The sequence below is a fragment of the Nycticebus coucang genome, chromosome 15 (assembly GCF_027406575.1).
Source record: "Nycticebus coucang isolate mNycCou1 chromosome 15, mNycCou1.pri, whole genome shotgun sequence".
NCBI lineage: Eukaryota > Metazoa > Chordata > Mammalia > Primates > Lorisidae > Nycticebus > Nycticebus coucang.
The window spans coordinates 38,413,545-38,431,203 of record NC_069794.1 but is presented as its reverse complement, the minus strand read 5'-3'; positions in this window follow the sequence as shown (position 1 = coordinate 38,431,203).

Below are 17,659 nucleotides of genomic sequence, written 5' to 3'. Positions count from 1 at the left end.
ATCAGCTAGACTGTTTAGATAAAAAGGAGAAAACACTTTGAAATAGGCATGGTTAATGGCTCCTTTTTAAAAGCAAAATCTAACTATAGACACGTAACACAGAGAGACACAGCACATCCATCAACCTTAGAAAAAGGTTTCTAGTCTGAGTATTGACATGCAGGAGAGCAGCAGAGCTCGAGATAATGGAGCAGCTGTATTCCTAGAGTGATGTTTTTAACTGAAACTTCATTGACGTATGCGAGGTTCCTTGAGAGAAAACAGGAGATCAAAAATGATGGGATTTCTGCAGATCACTGGAGATATTTTTTCCTAGACAAACTATGTGGACTATTGCTATAGGTCCCTAGATTTCACTAATTCTAACTTCAGACAACTACAAAATATTTGTGTAGATTATCCAATTTGTGGATTATTTGTAGCTTTCCATTTCATTCTTGCTTAATATCTACTTAACAACTGACCCACTTCTGAACCAACCCCTTTTTCTGGACATCTACTCACATAATAATAGCTTAAGTAAATATGAATAAGAAAAGGCAAAATTGTTCAAGTTTTTTAAAGACAAAGTCTCACTCTGTCACTCTGGTAGAGTGCTATGACTTCATAGCTCACAGCAACCTCAAACTCTTGGGCTTGAGTGACCCTCTTGCCTCAGCCTCCTAAGTAGCTGGGACTACAGGCATTCACCACAACACCTGGGCAAGTTTTTCTGTTTTTAGTACAGACAGGGTCTCAGTCTTGCTCAGGTTGTTCTGGAACTCCTGAACTCAGGCGATCCACCTGTCTCAGCCTCCCAGAGGGCTAGAATTACAGGTGTGAGCCACTGCACCTGGCCAAAACTGTTCAAGGTAAAAGTTGGTCCCAAAATATTTTGAAATTTTATGTTATGTTAGATCACGTCCCACTCTACATTCCTCCACTGAGTGTGATTTACCAGCTGTACTGCAAATGTTTGGATTCAGTATTAGAAATGTTTACTTATTTCCTTCAAAGAATTAGAAGGGAAGACAGCGATACACTTAGAAATATCACTGCATAAATTCAAAACTTTCAAGTTTAAATTATAGTCACCATGTGCTGAAATAGAGTAGTAAACTTCATTCACCTGCTTTATAGAAATCAGAATTAAATCTTTAATAAAATCCACTGAATATGAACAACATTGTCAAGAAATATTTTTAAAAGTAAAAATATAAATTATATATGTGTACACACACACGTAGAAATTAAGCCACGCACACAATTCATTCACCGTTGGGGTTGTCCTCATATCAGATGAAAATGATTCTAGCTCACAGAATAATTTCAGGTTTAGATACTTCTTGAGCTTGTCCTCAATGTAGGTTTTCATATATTTAAATGTTAAAAACCTCACACTGGCATGATTTCCATTGCTAGGTCAGAAATTAATATAAAAATCTTCCCGAGAAAGTTTTCGAAATCCTCCTTGGAGACAGGACCCTGATGCCTGGGACAAAGAGAAATGTATGGAGCTGCTTCCAGGAAACACAGGGAGAAATGCATTGGTGATGAAGCTCAATGTTTCATGGAGCAGCGGGTGACAAGAGCAGAAAGACCTGGGGGAAATGCACAAACTTCCTGAAGCTGCTGCTGTTACTTGTTGTGATAGGTCAAATTGTGTCCTTGCAAAAATTCATATGCTGAAGTCCTAAACCCCAGCACATAAGAACATGATTTGAGTCTTTATAGGAGTAACTAAGTTAAAATAAAGGCATTAAGATGGTCCCTAATCCAATATGACTGATATACTTGTGAAAAGGAGACTTTTGGATAAAAAGCCATGTACAGTGAGATTGCCAATATGTACATCCACCCACAAGCCGCAGAACAGATCCTTCCCTCACAGCCCTCAGGGAATCAACCTGACACGCTGATCTCAGACTTCAAACCTCCGTTAACTGTGAAACAGTGACTTTCTGTTCCATAAGCCACCCAGTTTAGGAGTTTGAGGTTGCAGTGACCTGTGATGATGACACTGCACTCTACCCAGGGTGACAGAGTGGCATTGTCTCAAAAAATAAAAATAAAAATAACACCCAGTTTGTGGTCCTTTACTATGCTGCCCCATCAAACTAATACACAGGGATGTTAAACTTCGATCCATCTCCACAGCAATATCATTAGTAACATTTTATACTGCACACTAATTCTTTTTAGTACAAGTGAATTATTTATTTCTGGGGAATGTAAAGAGCTTCTGAATTCCAGATATTAGCTGAGTGTGTAATAGAAAGAAAATTCCAACGAATAATCAACCAGTTGTTCCACTTCTCCTTTACATTGTACCATGATAAAATTTCACAATGTGAAGAAAATGATACAGCTTTTTCCGGGTTTCTCTTCTTCCTTTCCACATCCTCAGTCCCTTTTCTAAATCTCTGTATTTACAAAGTAAGGTAGAGTAGACAGAGTCTAGATTTTGAAATCAGGCAGATGAGTATTTAAATTCAAGCTCTGCCATTTAATAAGTGACTTGAATTCTCCAAGCATAATTTTATGATGTATAAAACAGTAATAAAAATTTCTTCAAAAATCACTGTCATTAAACCAGCCAAATCCAGAATGTAGGATACTCTACGTGATAAGTGGCCAGGTTTCATCAGACAAATGGCAAAAAAAAAAAAAAAAACAGAATAGAGAGAGACATGCAGACAGACAAATATACCGGCCAGATGCTGAGTGCTGTGGTCTGAATATTCATGTTCCTTACAATTTCTTGTTGAAATTCTGACCTCCAATCTGGTAGTATTAGGACATGGAGCCTTTAGGATGCGATTAGTGTCCTTTATAAGGGAGGCATTCATTCAGCACTCAATGAATCTACTGGCACCTTAAAGACTTCCCAGTCTTCAAAACTGGGGAATAAACTTCCGTTGTTTGCAAGTGACTCTCAGGTAGTTTGTAATAGCAGCTGGAAACTAAGATGTTGTGTGTATAACTTGCTTGGATCCTGATTTAAGCAAATCAACTATGAAAAGATTTTTCAAAAAAATGATCAGAGAAATTTGTATACAAATGGCTATCAGGTCGTATTTTTTGGTTTTTCATGTATAAAAGTAACGTTGTGGCTATATTTTCCTAAATGTCTTTATAAGTTACAGATATATTAAGTATTTTTGTGACCTATGTGAGACTTGCTTCAATACAACTGCTCAAGTTGGGTGATAAATATATGGAGGTTTACATTATATTATTTTCTCTATCTTTGTGTACATTTCAAATTTTCCATGATAAAATTTTTTGAAAGTATCATTTTAAACATCTATAGTAGAAATTGTTAAATATAAGTTTTCTGCTCCTTTGATAAATTCATATTTGGATGAGATAGATAGCCTTTTATTTCCATTAAATGAATGAGAAAAATATTCCCTAGGAAAATAACTTTTTGCCCAACATACATTACTACGTGCTGCTTACTAACTATCATGGCTGCCCATTTTTCAAACACTTCAACAAAAAAAGGTTTTTAAAACAAATTTACATGAGAAAGTGCAACTGGGAAGTAAGTTGTAACCCACATATTAGAAATTTCAAATATTTTCCACTCTAGATAATATAAAAGATAAGATCTCTGGTGTGCACACTTTGAAGATTACTAATTTCCTCACTTATATAATTCCTGTGCCCGGGAATCAAATGGAGGGGACTCTGGTAAAAAACCCTCGGGGCTCCCCTCCACTTAGATGAAAAAGACTTGAAGAAGGCCACATGGAAATAAGGGAAACAAATAGCTTTTTAAGTGAGGCCCTAGCAAAGAATATACCATGTTAGAAAAGTAGGAAAAAGTCCCTGTGACTGGTACATGGATACACGACATTCAAAATCGAGAGTATATTTTATAATGAAAAAAATAATACAGACCTAGCATAGAAAATTTGGAAATGTATTCATGATTATAAAAGTGAAAGTAAAAATCACCTATACTTTTATACCCTAGGAAAAAACCACAACTGACATATTAAATAATGTCTTTGGACTGTTTGTGCGTATTGAGATAAAAAATATGGAACATTTTACAGTGAAATTCATATTATACTACAAAAATGTTATATATTGTCGTAGCAAGTAATTGTAATGGCGGCCTAATATTCCATTGTTAAAACGACATAGGACAGAGAGCAGAGAATGATGTGACTTGAGCACATGTATGATTAATTGCCTGATTCACCACCAACCTCTCCCCCAATTCTAAAAGAAATTAAAAATTGTAATAACCTAAAAGGGGGGTACTGCATCAACGTGGAGACCTAGAAAAGGGAGTTATGAAAATGCCAGCAACTTCTAGGAATTTCTGTAAGCTAGATTAAGGAAGAACAACTAAATTCAGCTCATCACTGAAAGTTGAAGGTGGAGATCTGCAGCCTTGCGAATACTCCTGGGCTAAGAAATGCAGAGCTAGGCTCTAAGCAAGACAAGACAATTCCCAAATGAAAATTCTGTGGATAAGCAAAATTCCCAGGAAAACTCCCAGGCAGTGGAGGCAATGGAATAAAGGACAGATACTATGTGGCAATACCAGACGGGGAATTTCCAAAGGACATTATCGCCATCTTGCTTGGTGAGTAATAACTTAGTTTTTTTCCTCCTGCTCTGTCACATAATTGATTACGAATTAGCTTTAAGACCTCGTGCTAGAAACATCAGGCAGGCATGCGTCTATATCCATGATGGATAAGAAATAAGGAAACGCAACAAAATCCTTTCTCTGTTCACAGAGATAATCCCATGCTGGGTTATGACTCTCAGTATTTAAGGAGTAAGTGGAAAATGGAGAAGGATTATAGAGCATGTAAAATAAATCTGTAACAGGAGTGGAACAGACAAGATTAGAGGCAGGAAATGTTTTGATAATATTTAATACAGCAAAAGTATTTCATATATATGCTAAAGAAAACATTATTTCTATAGAAATAAAGATGCAAATTGAAACAGTAAGTCACAGGACAGAGGAAGCCAAGTAACTGGGGAGGAGAAGTGCAAAGAAAGCATGTGAGATCAGGAATGAATTTTAGTAGACCAGGTAATGATGCAATATCAAAACTTAATTCATTAACATTTGTAATGTTTAATAAGTTATTAAAAAAAAACTGTACTGAAAGTCAAATATGGAGTTTGGCCTTGAAAAAATCTCCCATAATGCAATAGAGAAGACAAAACCAATGTTATGGAGAAGACTGAGAAGTGACAATGAAGACCCCACATGCAGGTAATTCATGTTTCTGAAGTGGAGAGCAGTACAAATGGACAGTAATTCAGATCCAAAGAGATAATAGACAAAAACACATCTAAAATGAAAAAAAGTCCCGAATCAACATTGGAAAGAACTTATCCTGCACTGGAAAAATTGTCATTAGAAAGGAACCAGTAATTATAAACAGTCTGGTAGAATTCTTGTACTTTACACTGTCCATAAACAACTTTGCAGCAGTGTGTGCACATTGATGACAATTGAGTTTTGAGAAGTTGTGATACAAGATTTAGCAATATGCTAATACCCATTCATAGGCAAAACAGCAAGACAGTCTCAGATGTCAATGGCTCAATATTACACTTGAGTTCCTTTCCTGGAAGACATAGCTGCAGCCTTTTTTCAGCCAACTAAGAAGTAACTCAAAATAATAAGAAAACAGTAAAAATAAGAAAGAATAAGAATTCTTATAAGAATAGGAAAATCACTTAAGAAATGAGCAGCACTGAGCAATGAATCTTCAGAAATGCTCCTTGAAATGCTTTCCCCGCTCATTCTCCCAATATCACCTCCTCATCCTCTCTTTTGCTGAGTCTCCCCTCACCTGTCCTTTGAATGTTGGAGTTCCTTGGGATTTGGTTCTTGGTCCTCATGTATTTACCATGTACATCCTTGCCCTATATAACCACACTCATTCCCATAGCTTTGAAGATCATACATATATACATATAATTGCCGATTTATATCTCCAAGAGTTCTAGACTCATCAACCCAGCTGGTATTTGACATCGCAGCTCAGATCACTCACATGTGTCCGAAACTCAACATGCCCCAAATAAATTTTCCTTCAATGCTATTGCCCTTCTAGTCCTCCCTAACTCAGCAAAAAGCACCACTACGTTGCTAAACTGGAAGCCTAAGGGACATTCTTTATTCCTTTCTCTCTTTCCTTCAAAACTCCCATGACACTCTACATTGAATCCACTAATCAATATTTACCTTTCTATGTACAAAAAATACATTTTGAAACTTCCTACTCCTCTCCATCTCTAAGGCCATGACTCTTCTCCAAGAGTTTGTTACTCTGACTCCTTCAATAGCTTCCTAAGTGATCTCTCTACTGCTAACCCAAGGGCTCTTAATATATTCTCTAGGCATCTGTCAAAATAATGTATTTTAATCTCAAATTGGATTTCATGTCCCTGCTTAACATTCCTCAAAGGCTTTCACTGCATTGTGTATAGTATTAAAACCCATAAGCAGAGCCTATGTGCCCTACATGATTTGGTACCATCTCTATTTCCACCTCAGCTCATGCCTCTTCATGTCACTGCTGACCGGGCTCTGGCACCTGTTAACGCTGACCACTCACTCCCAGAGCACACCAGGTTCTGTTTCCACCTTTAGAACACACAGATTTGCACATGGTTACTTGTGCCCAGTATGCAGTGCTGCCCATGCTATGCATGGCCGCCTCCTTCTGATCTAACATAATCACCTCTTCACTGCTCTTTCCCATCCAACTCTCTGATGTTTCCTCCAGTGGCCCTGCCACTATTTGTAATTATCTGGATTATTCAGCTTTTGTTTGTTTTCTGTCTATCTCGGTCATAAAAATAATAAGGTCTGTGCCTTTTTCATGACTTCACCCTCAGGAGTTGAGCACAGTGAAGAGGTCAATGTATATATGTTAAAATAAACTGAATGAATGTTGTGAATTGTGAATCAGAGTATGCAGAGTATCTTACAGTTACACAGTTTATGATTCAGCAGTCCCACTACTTGATATATATCCAAAGGAAATGAGATCAGTATGTTAAAGAGATACCCGCATTCCCATGTTCATTGCAGCAGGACTCACAATAGCAAGATACAGAGTCAACCAAGTGTCCATCATCAGATGAATGGACAAAGAGACAAAGAAAGCATGGTATACATGCACGATGGGATTCAATTCAGCTTTTACAAAGAAGGAAATCCCAGAGGACACTGTATTAAGTGAAATAAGCCAGGCACAGAAAAAAACAAATACTGCATGATTTCAATTATTAGTGGAATCTAAAAATGTTGAACACATAGAAGAATAAAGAATAAATAAATAATGTTAGCTAGGAGGGTAAGGGAGGAGAAGGATATTGGGATGATGTTGGTCAAAGGATCCAAAATTTCAGCTGATAGGAGGAATAAGCCCAAGAGGTCTATTGTATAACATGGTGGCTAAGGTTAATAACAATGTATTATATTCTTGAAAATAGCTAAAAGAGTAAACTTTAAGTGTTCTCATCCCAAAAAATAAGTATGTGAGGTAACTTGTACATTAATTACTTAGTTCTATTCAGCCGCCCACAATGTATATGTATATCACATTGACCATGAACTTGACATAAAACTGAGATTTTTGATAATAGTAAATTAACAAATTAGACTCAAAATGCTAAAAACTATGAAATTAGAATAATTATGAAAAACTACCCCCATATAACATTGAGCCCCTATTTTCTTAACAGACAAGTTCTACTGATTATCCATTCAAGGGACAACACATACTTATGTGTATTTTAGAAGACGTTTTTAAAAGCATAAAAACATGAAAAATCGTAATTTATTTTATAATATCAGCATTACTGAATAAAGAAAATATCAAAGAAACAAAATTATAGAGCACACTTATCTAAAAATAAAAGTATAAAATATCCTTTAAAAATGAAAATATCAAAGAAACAAAATTATAGAGCACACTTATTTAAGAATAAAAATACAAAATATCCTTTAAAATATCCTTTTAACATTTTTAAAAGTGCTTTTGAAGAAGTAAGGATTATTTCAAAAATGAAAAGATGGTTTGGTTTTTGGATATCAAACATTATAATTAATCATATTAGTGTGCCAAAGAATAAAAATTACATGATCAACTCAGTAAATTCCCCAAAGCTATTTAAAACAATATTTAAAATCTCAGAATAACAAACTCTGAGTAAAATATGGACACATAACTTACCATGGCTTAAAAGTGACTTTAAAATCTATCACGAACCAATATCTAGGATCTTGCTGAATGACTGTGAGTACAGTCATCTCTATAAAATCATCTATAAAATCCAAAATCTAAGGATCCTTGATTGTAAATGGAACTACAACCAATGAAATCATTACACAGGGAGAGAAATTATGAATACTAGAGATGGGATAGCAAATCTATCACTATGATTATTTACCTAATACAATACATAAAAATACACAAGAATACCAATGAAATTAAAATACAACAATTATGGAAGTTCAAAAATATGACTAGTTACAGAATTAACATACACAATTCAATTCCTTTTTAGATAATAATAACTTTGAAAATCTTGAAATGGAAAATTATCCTTTTCACAATACAACCAAAATGTGATGTCTAGGGTAAAATATTGATGACACATAATATCTTTATGAAGAAAACTACAAAACCTCACTGAAGAACATAAGAGAAGATGTGAATAAATAGAGATACCATATATCTGGATCCAAAGCCCCAATATAATAGAGACTTCAGTTATCCCCAAAATTAGTGTATAAATGTAACAAAATCATCTGCTATTTAGCATAATAGTTAATTGCACAGTCCTTAGAGATGAGACACTGAGCAAGTTTATTCAGCCTTAAAATAGTCATAAAGGAATATCTGTCATGCAGAAGTGCTACAAAGATTTAACAAAACAATGCATAAAAGCTTTTCACACTATGTCTGCACTCTAGTTGGGATTAATAAAGTTGGCCATTTTTAATTAGCAGTATTTACTCTAAGACGGGGTCTTAAAAACATTTTCTATAGAAAATGGATAGGGAATAAACATTATAGGCTTTGCAGGCCAACTAATCTCTTTTATATCTTCTTTGTTGTTTGATTGTTTACAACCCTTAAGACTGTAAAAAATCATTCCTAAGTCTATAAAAAATAGGGCCATGTGGCCATCCATGGTGGCTCTTGCCTTTACTCCTAGCACTTTGGGAGGCTAAGGCAGGAGGATCACTGGAGGCCAGGAATTTGAGAGCAGCCTCAGCAACATAGTGAGACCCCTTCTCTATAAAAAATACAAAATTTAGCCAGGCCTGGTGGCATACGCAGGTAGTCCCAGGTTTTAAAGAGAAGCTGAGGCAGGAGGATTGCTTGAGCCCAGGAATTTAAGGTTGCAATGAACTATGATGACACCACTGCACTCTAGTCCAAGCAACAGAATGAGAACTAGTCCAAAACAAAAACAAAAAGACAGGTCATGGGTCAGATTTGGCCTATGTGCTGTTGTTTGTTGGTCCATATTCTAAACAATTAAAATAAATTTAATATCACTAACTATAAGAAAAATGCAAATTAAATGCTATTTATTGGGTAGGTAAAGATTAAAAAAAAATCCAGGGTTAATGAAAATATATAGAAATAGGCACTCACACGCACTGCTGGTGAAATTATGACTGGTGGCCAATTTTATGCAGAAGAAAACTTTTTTTTTTTACTCAGAAACTCAATTTCTAGAAATATTTTCCAAAGAAATCACTGGAGACAGTTTTACATGTTTGAATAAGGATGTTTATCACAAAGATATTTGTAATGCAAAAAATTCAGTCACTACTTAAATGTCTAACTATAGAAGACTGGTTAAATAAATTACGTATCCCTATGCAACAGAATAATATACAAGTACTAAAGAGAATGATAAATTATATAAATCTTTTTAAATTGAAAAACAGAAGATTAAAACAGCTGCAACAATACATTAACCAAGAGAGCCAGTGGACAGGTCAGTTAGATAATTCCACATTTAGAAAACTTCGTCCGAGATGACTCAATATCCCTCCATAAGATTTTTTCAAAATCTTTTTTCAATGTTGTCACCCAATATAATGGATTTTTAATTCCAAATTCCCTTGCTATTTGTAAATACTTACCAATCCATCTAAGGCTAGTGGCTAGTAAAAAATACACAGAATTCATGGAATAACATTATCCTTATCCGGAGGGATCTTTAGTTTTTCAGTTTTCTTTATCTGTAATTTATTCTCACAACTTTGGGTTTGGTGAGGTTTTTTTCAAGGCTGGAATCACTGAAGTAGGCAAAATTCATCATCACCTATTTTAGTAACCATTTATTTTTGTAACTTCATTGACATTTTGGCATGATGTTCTCAGACTATATACATTTTCTACTTCCAAAATGCTCCAAAATGTTATTCTGCAGCCTGTACACAGCTACCCCAAGGCCCCACGTTAGAACCTAGCCCATATGTTTAACTGTCTAATGAATTCATGCCATCGCAATTAAGGGCTACTTCTCCAAGGTAACAGTAAGATTTTGAACTGTGGGCTTCCAGGGACAGCAACTTTTCTATAGCAGTGTCTTTGTCCAGTGGTTGGATTCCAGGCAACTGGGCAGGCTGGCTGAGTAGAATAACCAAAAAGCCTATTTAGAAGACTACATGGTGAAGAAATCTGCATTAAGGTATTATTAGAGAAGTTAAGCGCATAAAAAGATTTTATAATACATACATCATCATAGGTGACTCAGCATCATACTTTGCTTTCAATTATTACGTGAAAGTGTGGCTGAAATTTCCCTTCCAACTTGCCTGTGAAAATTTACATATCCTCCATCATTTTCTTCTGTAAGATCCCAGCATTTATCAGTTTTTCTTTTAGTTTTTGTTTTTGCTGAGAGTTCCCTGAATCCTTCCCCAACGTTCACCTTGCCCAGCATCATGAAAGAGAAAACACAGATAGCCAGGCACCTAGAGAATATCTTTTAATCCACCTATCTAACATAGTGAAGGCATAAAATTTAATTAGATGGGCAAGTCTACGACTAATAGAATAAGAATTCCAAGTTAATGCAAGGACAGAGGCAGAGAAAACCAGGGAGGACGATGATAGCAGTACCAAAAAGGAAAGGGGGAAAAGCACGTGAAGTGAACGAACGTAAGTGGTAATGTACAAGACCTTGGGTATAATTCTTTGATGAGTATTTCTATGCATGACCTTCAGAGAAAACTTGCCTATTTCACGATTTGTTGACAGGCTGGTGTTTGACATTTTGACTAAAGAACCTAGTTACATTGTGGAAAGAGGAAGGTACCCTTTAGGTGAGGAATATAAACAAATGTCTCCAACTCAGACATTTTTGAAAGAACTCAAGAGACTCCTAGTAAAGTGCATGACCACGACATCCTGTAGCAGCTTTTGAAAAAGAAGATATTTTAGAACATACGCGTTTGCTGTTAAACAGTTTTTTCAGATTTATACAGAAAAATACAGTGGATCCAATTTGATCACTTAATAAAAGACTTAGACAACCACAGCTACTCTGAAGAAAGCAAACTTGGGAAATAAAAAGGCAAAAGGAGTATAAATAAAATGTTTAAACTTTAACCATTTTTTTTCAAATCTATAAATCCCCTGAAATTCTAATTAAGAAGAAATGGTAACAAAGAGGGAGACTGATGTTTCTGCTCATCTTCACCACAAAGGACATTCAGAATGCTGCTGCTTCTAAGGTATGGTTTAATAAAAAAGAAAATTTGACAGAGATTGAAATCTCTAAGGAGAATGTTATAAAATACCTTGAGAAAATTCAGGCTTACTAGAACAGAAGGCGTAGATGACATTTAGCAATTAACTCTGAGAAAATAAAGAAATGTGCAATAGCAAAAATGCTGATAGGTTTTGCATAAAACAGAGTAATCTGTTTTGTCCTTGAACAGCTGTTAACAGTTCCTTCAAAGTCACTAAGTAGCAATCAGCCCAAAATTCCCCTTTCTATCATCCTACCAGGGGGAAAAAGGCAAAAGGTAAGTTTCACAGTATATAGAGAAATGCTAGAGAAAAGAAAAATAAATTTTTTTTTAGAATGTTTTTAGAATGTCAAAATTTAATAAAAGATCTTAAAGAAGGATTTGTAGGGGTGGCTTTGGATGTTTCTTCTCCAGAGGTAAATGCGCTTTCTGGATAATTCTATCCAGGACATTAGCCCTTTTTTTTGAAGCATCTTGCAAGATGAACATCCTGAACACTTATGAATTGAGATGCTCTAATGGGCATCTTAAATTCCGTTGCTAAATATTTTATCTTATATAAGAGGAAATTCATTAAAAGTATGTTAGGCATTCTTTTATTAGAATAATGTTGGATGGTTGATATCAAAGAGGAGCTATACTCTAAATGATTTAAATTTTTTTATTGCTCCTTACAAGCCAAAAGTCATTATCAACTAGCTGAGGGTTCCATTTAATTGCAAGTAAATATAGTACAGCAACTACAAACATCACAAAGAAAGATCAGACTTCAGACAGAGGCCTACAAAAGGTTCCTGATTGTGAAAAGTCATTACATGCTAAGGAAGATTTTCCAGTTATTTTGGCACAAAGAAAAAAATCTATTGCTGAAATAAAAAAAAATATATTTTTTCAGCATGTGGCTTTGGGAATATTGCTCACAGGATTAATTATGTATTTTAATAACCAAATGTGTGTTTGTTGCCTATAAATATGAATAAAATATAAATTTACAATTATAATCAATGTAAATTAATCATTATTTCTTCCATGGCTAGACTACCAACTGTGTGGGGTTACATCAAGATTTATCTAAAAAATCCCATCGCAGGCTGGGCAAGGGGTATGACCCATTACTGCATGCCACACAACACTTGCATCCAGTAAGTGCTTAATAAAAGTATCTTGATACAGTGAAATATCAAGTTAAGTTTGAAAACTTAAGTTTGTACTGGAGGTGTGGCAGGTATCTGCAAAGGCTTAATTAAATTGATGAGCTAAGATGTGAAGGATGGGAGCAGGACAGTAGGGTACAGTGAAGCTTGAAGCTCTTTCAGAGGCGTTGTGCCAATTCATCCACTGACTCCCCAGGTCAGATGCACAGAAGCTACTTTGGGAGAAGGAAGCATGGCAGATTCTCTGAGATAATTAACCCACCTGCCCCAGTGGAGATCACCATGGTATAAAAAGTTCTGATGACTCTCTCAACAAAAGAATGCCAAAGACATGAAAGACAAAACTTTATAGGGCTTCAACTCCTAGAATGGCCATGGAAGGAGAAGATGGAAAGTATGGAGGTTTCTTCCTATATCCCTATGCTCCCTTTAACATCCAAGCACTCTAAAAACCAGAATCTTAATCATCAATTAAATAGGCATAGGAGTTTTAGTTGACAACCACATGAGAGGTAAGTGAGACACTTGAGGACATGAAAAGAGTTTCTGGAAAAAAACAGATATTCAATAAATGGACTTCTTTCTTCTCATTTTATCTGCACATCAAAACCACACCAACATCTTAGATATAAAAAGAAAAAGGTAATTAGGAAAATTGAGAGAAAGAGAAAGTTTTGCATCAAAAGTATCAAGCTGAATAGAGAGAAATAGGATTGGCAGTGAAAAGGTAAAACCTTCAAGGTAAACTTTAATTCTTCTAGCCTCAACCGTGAGATATATTTATCCTTGGTGTGATATTCTAAGTTGTAGAAATGGAAAACCTCACGGAAAAACTTACTTATAACTTAGTCAGCAATGGTACTTACTCAAATTTTAAAACCCCATAAAATATCAGAAACTCCATGTTAACGTTTCAGAACGCTAGGCAGGTTCTCATAGAAGACCTTGAATCAAATGATTGTAAGTTTTAGCATAAGTTCAAAGCCATTGGGAAGCACTCTAGTTTTCTGATAAGGAAGGAAAAGAATCAAAACTATAATTCTGGAACAATAATAATTGGATATAGGGATATACAGAAGTATATATAATAATTACATAATTTGTTACATTATTTCTTTGAGAAGAAAAAATATTTTCTTCTTAATCAAAATATTTAACATAATTTCAAAGACTTCAAGGACCCATATGTGTGAAACCCACAAGAGTCTATAAACTTTAGATAAGTGCCTGATGCTAATGGAAATACCAGCTACATGGAGGCTAATGGGAAGAAGACTGAAATTCTACAGACATATGGTATCTTTACTAGTCAAATATATCACTGTGATGGCATGCTTATTGGAAACACTGTGAATGCATTAAGTTTGCTTTGAATGGATATAGTTTGGCAAGTAGAATAATGTCTTCTGCCCTGGAACCTGTGTATATGTTATCACATGGCAAAGGAGAATTAAGGTTGCAGATGAAATTAAGGTCATTATTCAGCTGACCTTGAGATGGAAGAATTATCTGGGATTATTCGAAGTAGACCAAACATGATCACAAGGGTCTTTAACATAAGTTCAAAGCCATTGGGAACTTATGCTAAAGACCCTTGTGATCATGTTTGGTCCACTTCGAATAATCCCAGATGGAGGTGAGCCATCCATCCTTGGAAGATGGAGGAAGGTCACAGCCAAGGAGTGCAGGTGGCCTCTAGAATCTGGAAGAGGTAAAGAAATGAAATGGAGTCTCCCTTGGGCCTCCATAAAGAATACAGCACGTCCACATTTCATTTTAGCCTAATGAGATGCATTACTGACTTCTAGTCTTCAGAATTACAAGGTAATAAATTTGTGTTTCTTTAAGCCAAAAAAAATGTGTGGTAATTTGTTACAACACCAATAGGAAACTAATATAACAGCAAGAAAGAAGTAGCAAGTGATCCTTTTGCTCCTAGCCTGGAAAGCCAGAGGAATTGGTGTCTAAATTTTTCTAGGAGTGCTCAAAATAAGCAAAGAAGGGCCAGGAGCAGCAGCTCACACCTGTAATCTTAGCACTTTGGGAGGCTGAGGCAGAAGGATCACTTGAGTTCAGGAGTTCAAGACCAGCCTGAGCAAGACCAAGACCCTGTCTCTACTAAAAATAGAAAAATCAGCCAGCCTCTGTGGCAGGTGCCTGTAGTCCCAGCTTAGGAGGCTGAGGGAGGAGGATCACTGGAACCCAGGAGTTTGAGGTTGCTGTGTGTTAGGCTGATGCCAGAGCACTCTAGCCTGGGACAACAGAGTGAGACTCTGTCTCAAAAACAAACAATCAAACAACAATAACAAAAAACCAAGCCAAGTAGATCAACCTTCCACAACTGTAGAAGGATGTGATCTGAAGCCTGTTCATTAAAAAGGAAAAGTGCAAAGTCAGTTTATGAGGAAACAGAGAAATCCCAGCACTCACTCATGGGTTGTGCTTCAAGGTAAGGGTGCAAGATCAGTATAAGTGGAAAAGTCTCTTTCTGATTTCCAGAGAGGAAGGTTGGCCTGAAAAATACTTTTTGATAGCAGAAAAGAAAATGCATTTTTAACTACTATCTTCCATAAGTCTATACATGAGCCGATTATCTACCATAGGTAGGTTACTTTACTACAGATATAAATATAGTTACAATCATAACAGCTTCTCTTACAAAAGTATGTATTTCCCATAAACTAAGGTAAAAATCCTATAAGTGGTTTTCTCTATGACTCCATTCATTTTTCTTCACACATCAGTCTCCTTAGCATCCTTCTTTTATCTTTGTAAAACCCAACATGGCATAAGTTCCCGCCTCGGTAGGTACTAACAAGCAAACAAAAATATATTTCTTTTCCCCAAATCCACAGACAACATTCAGTGTCAAGGACAGATTTTTTTTTTCCTATAAGTTTTGAGGACCACCTACAACAGCCATGACAGCTGTGCTAATCGAAAAAGCAAACGAGGCCACAAAGGACTGTTCTTTGACCATGTAATCAATTTTCCACTCAATGCATTGTTCATTCTTGGAGACTTTAATGCCAGAATTGATTTTAACAGCCATTATAGAAATACTTAAGTCAAAGGGCTTGCAACCTTTTTAGCATGACCAATGGAATTTTTTAAATAGATATGTGAATAAATCATTGAGTATGATTCATATGCTTTTTTAAAAAGGGTCTTTGAGTCACTGTCGAGACATATTCTTTGTAAGTAGTCAAGTGGACTAAGTAAAATCCCATACTGAGAAATAGTGCATGAGTTCAGTTTATACTTATAAAATTACGTTTGAAACCATTTGTGTACCATTCTCAGCAGCTCCCAGAAAAGCCAATAGATAATCTGTTAGCATATAATGGATGCTCACTCTTCAATATGAACCCCGAGGAAGAAGTCGTGTGAGCTGTTCAGTTGACAAAACATGATGTTAATTTGTGTGCAAGACAGAAAATAGACATGTGAACCCCAGAAATAAGAAGAGATAATAAATAAATAATTGTTGCTCAAGGTTACCAAGTTAGAAGTTGTTCCATATTAAGTTAAATATTGAAAAAATAATAATTAAATGACTATACCTATTCTTAAAGAGCAAGAGAAACTGAAATCTTTTGCATACTCATATGTACTCTGATAAGAGTCACTTAAGGCATTCCATGTCTGAAACAGAAATGTACTTAAAATGAAATCTAAGCCATTATTAACATAAAGAACAAGCAATCTGTTGAAAAAGGATTCATATTTGCAGAAATTTATTTATAGAAGCTTTTAATAACAGATACTAGAACTTTCAGTTGTACTCCCATACTAGATAAATTTCTGAAAAACTAATGTCTGTTTTTACTTTTTATTTATTTTTTTATTTTTTCTTGTATTTTTTTTTATTAAATCATAAACACATAGATCATGTATACATTAATGCATTTATGGGGTACAATGTGCTGATTTCATATAGAATTAGGAATGCTTACATCACACTGGTTAATATATACCTCATCTCATTTACTTAGTTATTGTGTTAAGACATTTATACTTTATAGTAATAGATACAACATGTACCCTTGCATTATGCACCATAGGTATGATCCCACCATTCACTCTCCCTCCCCTCCCATTCCCCCCTTCTCCCTCCTTCATCCTGGGCCACAGTTGTAATCCATTCTTCATGTGGAAGTGTGAGTGATTATAAATTGGTTTCATAATAATACTGAGTACATTGGATATTTTTTCTTCCATTCTTGAGATACTTTACTAAGTAGGATATGTTCCAGCGCCATCTATGTAAATGTAAAAGAGGTAAAGTCTCCATCTTTTTAAGGCTGAATAATATTCCATGGTGTACATACACCACTACTTATTAATCCATTCATGGGTCGATGGGCACTTGGGCTTCTTCCATGACTTGGCTATTATGAATTAAGCTGCAATGAATAATCTGGTGCAAATATCTTTGTTATAAAGTGATTTTTTTGTCTTTTGGATGTACACCTAGTAGAATTGCAAGATCAAACAGCAGGTCTACTTTTAGGTCCTTGAGTATTCTCCATACTTCTTTCCAAAAGGGATGTTAACTTGCACTCCCACCAGCAGTGCAGAAATGTTCCCTTTTCTTTACGTTCACGCCAACATCTATAGTTTTGGGATTTTGTTATGTGAGCCATTCTTATGGGAGTTAGATGATACCTCAAAGTGGTTTTGATTTGCATTTCTCTGATGATTAAAGATGATGAGCATTTTTTCATGTGTCTGTAGGCCATGTGCC